The sequence below is a fragment of the Macaca mulatta genome, chromosome 13 (genome assembly GCF_049350105.2).
Source record: "Macaca mulatta isolate MMU2019108-1 chromosome 13, T2T-MMU8v2.0, whole genome shotgun sequence".
In the NCBI taxonomy this organism is placed as follows: Eukaryota; Metazoa; Chordata; class Mammalia; order Primates; family Cercopithecidae; genus Macaca; species Macaca mulatta.
This window is the reverse complement of record NC_133418.1, coordinates 18,003,275-18,012,511: the sequence shown is the minus strand read 5'-3', so window position 1 is coordinate 18,012,511 and position 9,237 is coordinate 18,003,275. Positions and strand designations below refer to the sequence as shown.

The 9,237-nt window shown below is 50.5% G+C and overlaps 1 long non-coding RNA gene across 1 annotated transcript; it reads right to left on the bottom strand.

Annotated features, from left to right (window-relative positions):
- Positions 1-3,410: 3,410 nt before the first annotated feature.
- Positions 3,411-6,868, bottom strand: LOC144333692 (uncharacterized). Its single transcript, XR_013402621.1, has 2 exons — positions 6,598-6,868; positions 3,411-5,233 (listed from the first exon to the last, which is right to left on the bottom strand). It is a non-coding gene; the product is annotated as an uncharacterized LOC144333692 (long non-coding RNA).
- Positions 6,869-9,237: the final 2,369 nt, after the last annotated feature.

Below are 9,237 nucleotides of genomic sequence, written 5' to 3'. Positions count from 1 at the left end.
GAGACAATTGAATAAACAGCAAGGCTGCACACACAGGACGCAGGCAGAGAGCCAGCCTGACTAGTCATGTTCTGGGTCAGTTCTACCCAGTTCTGCCCAGGCCCCACTGGAGATGAAAACCTGCCCTGTAGAAGCCTTCAATCCCCACCTTTCAAAATCTAATCCTCAACTGAGGCCCAAGTCCAAAAATCTACTGAAATCTTAGCCCGCGTTAGACCAGCTGTCCCCCAGCCTTTTTGGCACCAGGGATGGGTTTCATGGAAGACAATTTTTCTGGGGGCTGGTTTTGAATTGCAACTGTTCCATCTCAGGTCAGGTATTGGATCCTCATAAGGAGCACCTCCGAGATCCCTCACATACAGTTTACAATAGGGTCCCAGCGCCTAGGAGAACATGCGGCTTACAAGAGGGTCCCAGCGCCTAGGAGAACACGTGGATTATGATAGGGCCCCAGCACCTAGGAAAACATGTCTTACGAACAGGTATTATATCTAGGAGAACAGGTATGAAATGAATTGGTAAAGCCAAAATCCACCGGATCTACCACTTCAAAACAAACACCACTGTCCAATATTGATGTGAGCCAAAAACATGGAAGTCCTGAGGGCCCACACTGACCACAGCCAGACACCACTTCTACAAGAAGCAAGCACGCGCCTAGAGATCACCCGTGATGACCCAGGAGAGCAGTTTGAGCAGAGACAAATGTGAAGGAGAGGCATATAGGCCAGGGTGCTGGTTGTGCCCGTCTTTGTGACCTCACTGAGATTGCTGACCTCTAGCCCTTGGTGTCTGTCCTATGGAGGAGGTAGCCCCCAAATCCCTGCTTCCCTTCAGCACTGACTGAGGTGGCCCTGAAGTCTCCCCAGGGCTGAGACTGCTTCTAAATCCTGTTAACTGCACATCCACATAAAAAACAAAAAACAAAATATCAAGTATGCAGACAGGAAAACAAAAATACGTGAATCCTCCCTTATTCAACAGGCATTTAAAAAGTATCAGGAAAATTGTGATAGGCTTTAAACCACCACCAGCTATCACGTCCTGTTGACATGTTTTAGCTAATCAGGAACATCTTTACCAAGCACCTGTGTGTTCAGGAAATCAGTTGACAGGTCCCAAATAACCTCGGAGCCTGCGACCTGACCCCCACTCACGCACATCACCTCCCCAGAGGAACGAGCCCTGGACACCTTTCAAATGGTGAGGAACAGGAACAAGGGTAGCTTTCCCTCAACACCACAAAACAAGCTCGACCCCGAGGAGCCCGGAGAACAGCGACGTTTGCTTAGATGCTTTCCCACTGACCTTGTCAGAGGGAACGTTCCCACCCCACACCGCCCACTGTTTTACTCTCCCCGGAATACCAGCAGCCATCAACTCTCAACAAGCTGGAAACAGAGGCCAAGCTGACAGGAGGCCTCTCTCCATTCCCTACTGAATTCGCTCAGGACACGGATGTTCCCAAACACACACGGCCCCGAGTATTCCACACCTGGAGAACATTCAAACAGACGCTGCAAAGACGTTCCCCTAAAGAGAAACTCAGTTTCTAACTTCCCTTAGGGAAAAATATGAGATCCAGAACTTTCCAAAAAATCAAGTGTGGGATGAAGCCACTCACCTCTGGCACTTCCTAACCTTGCCTTCCCACAGGTGCTCAGGCATGGCCCCGTGACAGCCCCGTCCACCCAGGATGGCAGCAGGCCTCAGGCAGCCAGCACCTGGGCAGCTGGTGAAGCAACCCCAGGGTGAAAACGGCATCCCAGGCACCACTTCCCGGAGCCCCTCAGCAAGAAAAACAGAGGCGAGACAGAACTGAGGGCTGACTTGAGGCTGGGGAGCCACAGACCCACACAGCTCAATCATCAGACATGCTCTTCTGTGGACAGAGCCCAGGGTGAGGCCAGCACAGAGACTCTCGTGCCGGCTCCATGAACCAGCGTCCTCCAGGGCTGCAAGTTTGTGATCACAGCTTCAGAATTTGGTTCCAGAATCTTCCGGAATCAAAGACACACCAAACTGTAAAGCTGCCAGGACAGCAGGGCCCAGGAGCAGGCTCAGGGGAGGACCACGTAGAAACCCCACACACAGCACACACATATGCATGCTTACTCCACACATGCCACCCCTTCACCCAATACTAGACGTGCAAACGCATGTATGCACTCCATACACACCCTCAAATACACTCACCAAATATGATGCGTGTACACACTCCACACACACCCTCAAATACATACGACACACATGAACATGCTAACTCCACCCACACCTGCTAAATACACTCACCACACACGCACAAACGTGACACACCTGCACACTCATTCCAGACATCACACCCCTCACCAAGTACACAGGTGCACACAACCCCAAGTCCAGAACCTGCAGACTCCACAAGCTTTGGTTTCCCCCACTGTTTCTCTCATCACATGAGATCCACACACAGGTGTCATTTACTGACATCTAACACCCGGGGAGGCCCTTAGACAGAACTGCAGTCACAAGTCGACTTCATTCAGGCATTCATCACCAGCCTCCTGAAGCCATCTCCTGTCCCTGTGGGGAGCGGGGGCCGAGACCAGAGATGACACTGGGCTTACAGATCCCCAGGCTGGAAACCCAGAGAAATCAAGAGGGCTCGGCCACGGCCCTGGAGGGAGATGGGCACTGAGTGCTCAGGTATGCGAAATATGAGTCCTCATTTCCATACAGTGTCACCTACGACAGCATCAGGTGAAAGCCAGTGGTTTGGCATTCCTGGGATAGACAGTCCTGGAATTACAAGGGAAGCTTTTTACTCCTCCCCTCTGAACACATGAGGTCCTTGGTCCCCTCATATCTAACACTGGGAATCCGAATCGGTGACTCCTTGTCCACCTGAGGACCACCCAAGAGGATCCACACACTTGCTACAACAGCAGCACTGCACCTGGTCTGCAGGGGAGCAAAGCAAATCCCACCTTTATGACTAAAACTGGATTACCCCGACACTGGCAGCCTGCAGTGTGTATATCGTCAAGCTCCCACATCTGCGCCACCTGCAAGAGGAACACAAGCCCTTAGTCCCAGGTTCTCAGGACGGCCTGTGAGGTGGATGCTGGCACCCTTCTCATCTCCCAGTGGAGAGGAGAGAAGGCCAGGATCAGGCCTGGTGTATCAGGAGGGTCGGGGTTCAAACCCCATCTGCCTCACAAAGCAGCCCTTCCCGTTCAAGTGACTTCTATCATCAGCCTTAAAATGTACCACAGTTACCAGCAATTCTGAATGCTGTTCCTTGGGACGTCAGAAGCAAACATTTTGTTAGAAAGATTTTGCCAAGTCTGCTTTCAAAATCCTGTGTTATGAAATGACTAATGAAAATTTGAGCTATGAAATAAAGCACATAGTTAAATGAATCCCAAAATGACTATCGCGAAGGAAGTTTTAATTTGAAGTGAAAAATATCCTCTAAATGACATCAGCCAGAATTATCATCAATCATTACTGATCCCATATGCTTCATGAATTATACAGCATCATCTCAGATATGAACTTAAAACCGTTAGCTGAATGCACATTTCACCGCAACCAAAGTTCTGCTATAATAAGTAGCACAGGCGTCTCTGGAGAGGATTTTAATTGAGACTACAAACAATGCGCATGATCGTGGTAAGAGGTTTCATGCTGGCTGTTCTCCAAGGTGCAACACAGAGAAACACCACTAACCTCAAAGAAACCTGCTGCTCTGTAATGAGATGAGAGATGAGAGATGATGTGGACGGACTACTGTAAATATTTGAAAAGGAGAAACATTGCAAGGAAAGAATCGTATCAGTTACCCTTCACATTCTTAGAAAAAAAGGTTTTTCTTTTGGGATGATTTAAAAAGAAAATGACATTTCTGGATTTTTTTTTTTAAACTTTTCTTTCTGAGACAGGGTCTTGGCTCTGTCGCCAAGATTGGAGTACAGCGGAGCAATCGCAGCTCACTGTAGCCTTAAGTGATCTTCCCACCTCAGCCTCCAGAGTAGCAGGGACCACAGGCACGCACCACCACACTCAGCTAATTTTTCTGTTATACAGATGGGGTCTTGCTATGTTGTCCAGGCTGATCTTCAACCCCTTCACCTCAAGTGATCCTCCTGTCTTGACCTCCCAAAGATTTAGCCTAAGCGACCACTTCTTATCGGAAAACAGACATTAGAGCAAATGCATTTCTATAAGATTTTCTACCTCTTTTCACTGGGGAAAAAGGTAACTTGCCTCCAAGGGTTGGAGACAAAGACGTTACTGCAGACAAGAGTGCTGTGCATCCCAGGAACCACTACACCACGAGGCACGGCCGTGCACCCTGGATGCCGGAGTAGCACATGAGGCTAGCACAGGCCGACGCCGGCCCTCTCCAGAAGCAGGCCTATCCTTCCCTCCTCTCCTCAGCCCCCTCTCCCTTCAGGCCTCAGTGGCTGCTGACAGGGGAGAGGCCACAACTAGAGGAGGCTCTCAACTCCACCAGGGACAGGAGCCCCGGACGCTGGGGACTCAACTGCTGCCCTCCGTGCCCACCTCCTTCTGGTTCAGCCTTCTCAGGAGTCAGGCGTGGCCACTTTGACCCTCTTTCCCTTCTGTGGCTCCTACAAAAACCAGTCCAGCGAGCCCAGGCTGCCTCACACACCAGGGACACCTGGCACAGGCCCCCTCCATGTCCTTATCCAAGCTCCTGGGGCCAGAAGGGTCTTGCAATATTTCACTTTCCAGTTGAGCATCCCCAGCCTGAAATCCAAAGTGCTCTGAAGAGTATTTCCTTCGAGTGTCATGGGAAAGCTCGGAATGTTTCAGGTTTCAGAGCATTTTGGAGTAGGGACTCTCAGCCTTAATTTGAACCTCTTCAAGGAAGCCACACACTGAAGTCCCCGATGTCCACCCTACACAATCCCAGCACACCCTCTGAAGTCCTCAGCAACAGATTTTCTTTCTTCAAAAATAACCACAAGTCACAAACTCACACGCAATCACAGAAGGGGGTTGTGGACACCCGCACAGACGATGAAATTTAACTGTCACATTTTTACCTGGGTAATTTAAAGTCATTCCTCAAAACACACCTGTTTTACTGAGTTGCATTTTAAGGTGAACACACACAAATCATTCCAGGGAAACAAACGTCTCTTTGGGCTGCGTGTGGTTTCTTGACTCCCGTGAATAACTCAGCGTTCACCCTCACTTCTGGATAAGGGAGACGATGCAAAGAAATCTGTTAAAATAAAGACATGAAAACAAGTTTAAGAAGGGTTTGAAAGGTTCCTCCTGTCCCCCCCGGAGGGGAGAGGAGGACGCCTGGAAAGCTCATGGGGGACAGGAGCACAGCCTCCTCGGTGTGCCATGGACGCCACCTCGCCAAGCCTCGGAGAGGATGATGCCTGGAAGACTCACAGGGGTGGGAGCACAGCCTCCTCAGTGATTTCTACACTCAGCAGCTTCAGAAATTCCCGTAGAAGCAGAACACATGAGAACTGAGACTGGAACACCCCAAAGAAAGGGGACGAGGGGTCAAAAAAAGCATTCGATCATTACCAAGGAGCGCGGGCATGAAGCCGCTTCAAAGACCGTGTGAGAAGTCACTCATAGGCGTTTCAGAAAATATGGGTAGTGCGGGATTGCTCGATTAGCTCAAACAGGCTGCCGTCCCTCAGGCCATGAAGTCCCTGAGATGAGCCTCTCACTGAGCGAAGTCACTCGCATCTCTGCCAGAGAAAGTACTACAAGCCGACACATAACGTCATGAAACCTGGGCTTCAGCCTGTCGACAACAGTGAGTCTGACACGGTACATCCCTCCAGATGGTTAAAGACCCCAGGGGTTCATCAGACAACCTCGAAGGGCTGTGTCTGTCCTTTTCCAAGTTCTGGATGATTTTTCCTAATGTACTATAAGTAGCATGTTCCAGTAGAGATGCAGTTAACTGACTCTGGGTCCTCTTAATTTTGAAATTAGAAACACACTTGGCCAGGCACAGTGGCTCATGCCTGTGATCTCAGTACTTTGGGAGGCTGAGGCAGCTGGACTGCTTAAGTCCAGGAGTTCGAGTCCAGCCTGGGCAACATTGCAAAACTCCATCTCTACAAAAAATACAAAAATAAGTCAGGCATGGGGACACGTGGAACATGTGCCTGTGGGTCCTGGCTACCCAGGAGACTGAGGCAGGAGGATCGCTTGAGCCTGGGAGGTTGAGGCTGTAGTAAGCTGTGCTCACACCACTGCCTGGGCAACAAAAAGGGTTTTTTTTGCCTGTCTCAAAAACATCAAAGAGATAAAGAATTATATACCTGACTAGACCAAAATAAAAGAGGCTTTGTGGAACGACCTGAAACACAGCTGCAAATTCTGGCAGGGCCTCCCCTGGCTTGATTTGTGGTGAGTGTAGGACCACTCTGAAGGATAGCACCCCAGGCATCTTCCGATACTAGACCTTACAGTACAACTTCCCATCGCTGGACAGAACACTGGCCTTGGAGCCTGGGACACCCTGGGGCAGTGCCACCATCCGGAGGCCGCCATGGCACAAGGAGCCCCTACCATCATGAAGCCTGGGACGTCCATCAGGGCAGTGCCACCCACCTGAGGCCGCCATGCCAGAGGAGCCTGGACATCATGAAGCCTGGGACATCCTGGGGCAGTGCCACCAACCTGAGACTGCTGTGACACAAGGGGGCCCTGGTGCCACTGAGAGGCTACACAGCAGGTCCAGGCCCAGGCCAAGAGTGAAGAGGCTCCATATCCTTTCCATCCCTCTAGCTGAGTCCACAGATGTCTTGGAGCAGAAGTGCATCACCCTCAATGTCCACGGGTAAGTTTTTGGCCACAGAATCTGGAAGCATAAAAGATAGTTCTGGGCTGGTTGGTTGCCAGCTCGGACCTGTCCTCTTTCTACACAAAACCTGGCTCACACCAAGCAGCGTCTAAGTCCTGGAAGACCTGCTAAACACAAGTGCAGCTACAAAGCGGAGAAACTGGAGGGGGCCGGGCTGTGCTCCAGTGGCACCAGCGTTTCTCAGGAAGACGCCAGGGGTTACAGGGTCCAGGACAAAGGCTTCCTGGGATCCAGGACATGGAACAAGAACCCATTCCCTGGTCCTGTTGAATGTGAATCGTCTACGGGCCGATTCCCTCCCTCGGAGGACTGAGCACCGCCCCACAACACATACCAAGGTAATAACAAGCCCGTTACCAGCAAGAGGCTGGTGATGAAGACGTGAGGACCAGTTGAGCATGAGGGATCCTGACAGATCATCCCTGGCACCGAACAAGGGGCAGACAGCACCCCCTGTTCCTGACGCATCAGTCCTGGCACTGAGCGAGGGATGGAAGCACGGCCTGTGCCCCTGCAGATGCAGAGGGATGTGAGGGGGGCGCAGGCTGGGCTTGGAGGCTAACTCAACCACCTGTGCTTGCACTTCCGTTCCTCAAGGCGGGGAGGCGAGGCACAGACAACATTAGGGTTCACCTTGCACCTGGGCTGCACTTTTTTCTGCTTATGACTTGTGCTCGCTTTACATGGACAGGCATAGCTATAATAATGGTTCCCTGATTATTTTGCTACCTACATAAAGAGCTTTCAGAATTCACCTCCATCCTTAGGAAAGGAGGCCAACACCAGGCTGTCTCCCTTAAGATGCAATGTCTCATATGGGGAAAAAAAATCAAGAGAAATCAAATAAAGGCCATAAAATACATCAGTTTCAACATTAAAATTTAATAGTACGCTTTAAATTGAAGATGAGTTAAGTCACATTTCCAAACCTCTGAAAGCACGGTTACTGGGAGGGAGTGATTTGCAACACACAAAGGCAGCTCTGTAGAAGGGCCCAGGCTGGATGAGGGCTCAAATGTCAGTGCAAGGAGAAAGTCTGAACAAACTCTCTCCTGCCCTGCTGCTGTCCTCTTCCAAAACACACTGTTTATCTGTCAGTTTAGAACAAGGCCTAGGGAGGTGGGAGGCAGGCCTGGGAGGGTCACCTAGCAACCAAGCTCCTCACCCACACAACCGTACCAGGCTGAGCTGAGCAGCACACACAAACATGACTAATTCTCCCCAGAAGCAAGATGGAAGGCAGCACACTGCCACGCCAGGCGTCCTGCAGGTGAGAAGACTGAGGGGAGCCAGAGGTACCTTTAATCTTACTTGCATGGTGGAAGGAGAGGAATAATGCCACTCACTTGAGTGTTGCACAATGCTTTCTAGCAGTGAGTGGCAGAAAACAAAAATTATAGATGCTTCCTCAGACAAATGTTTCTGAAGAACTGAACATAAATTATGTTCAGGAAATAGCATTATGAATGCCTCAAGTGCTTTTGTTTTTAATAATCCCAGAGTAATTCTATAAACCCGGGAATCAGTCTCACCCAACTCCAGGATCACGGCCCAGGTGACGTGGGCACACACATCCTGAATCTCTAATGCTCAACTAAAGTGGGGCGAGTGAAAATGATCCTGGGTATAATTTACACAGACACAGGAAGGTGGCTGAGCCCCAAACCCCTAAACCAGGAAGACCAGCGTCCTTCAGGGGCCTCACCTCTGTCCTTTCCCAGCCTCTGGGAACCACCACTCTGCTCTCTACTGACACAAACGCCCCTCCAAGGTACAACCATCTGACCTGGCTGGAATCCAAGTATCCAAGTGCAGGATTGTACGTCAGCCCCGTGAAGCCAGGATTACAGCCACTGAATGGCAGTTTTCCATCCCACGGCAACCGGCTTTGCTAGGGGCTTCCTCGGGGACCACTGACCTCACGCCACTACCCCTCAACTACTTCAACTAACGTGCATCATGGCAGAGGCCTCTCCAGGCAGACCAGCCCTGCCCGAGTCCTGCTTCATGGCAAACCCTCCAGGCAAACGTCCTTGGCCTCCTCCAGGAGGCTGTGTTCGGAAGGTGTCCTCATTTACTTCTGTGGCTCTCAGACATTTAACTGGAGCCCAACACACTTCTTCTGTTCACATAGTATTGAGTTAACAGATTTTTATGAGTCAATTTTCACTGGGAAAAACACCATTTCAGGAGCCCCAATGACCACAATGAAAATGTTTTTACCTCCCCTTACATGACATCGGCAACGCCAGGTCCAGGAAACGTTCTGGATCTCAGATAATGGCATATCCACTCATAGTAAGTCTTTGTCTTGTTTCACAAGGTATCAAATGCTGCCCAGAAGCAGGAAAAACGCCACAACGTGGCAAGGAAGGGCGACCAGCGTG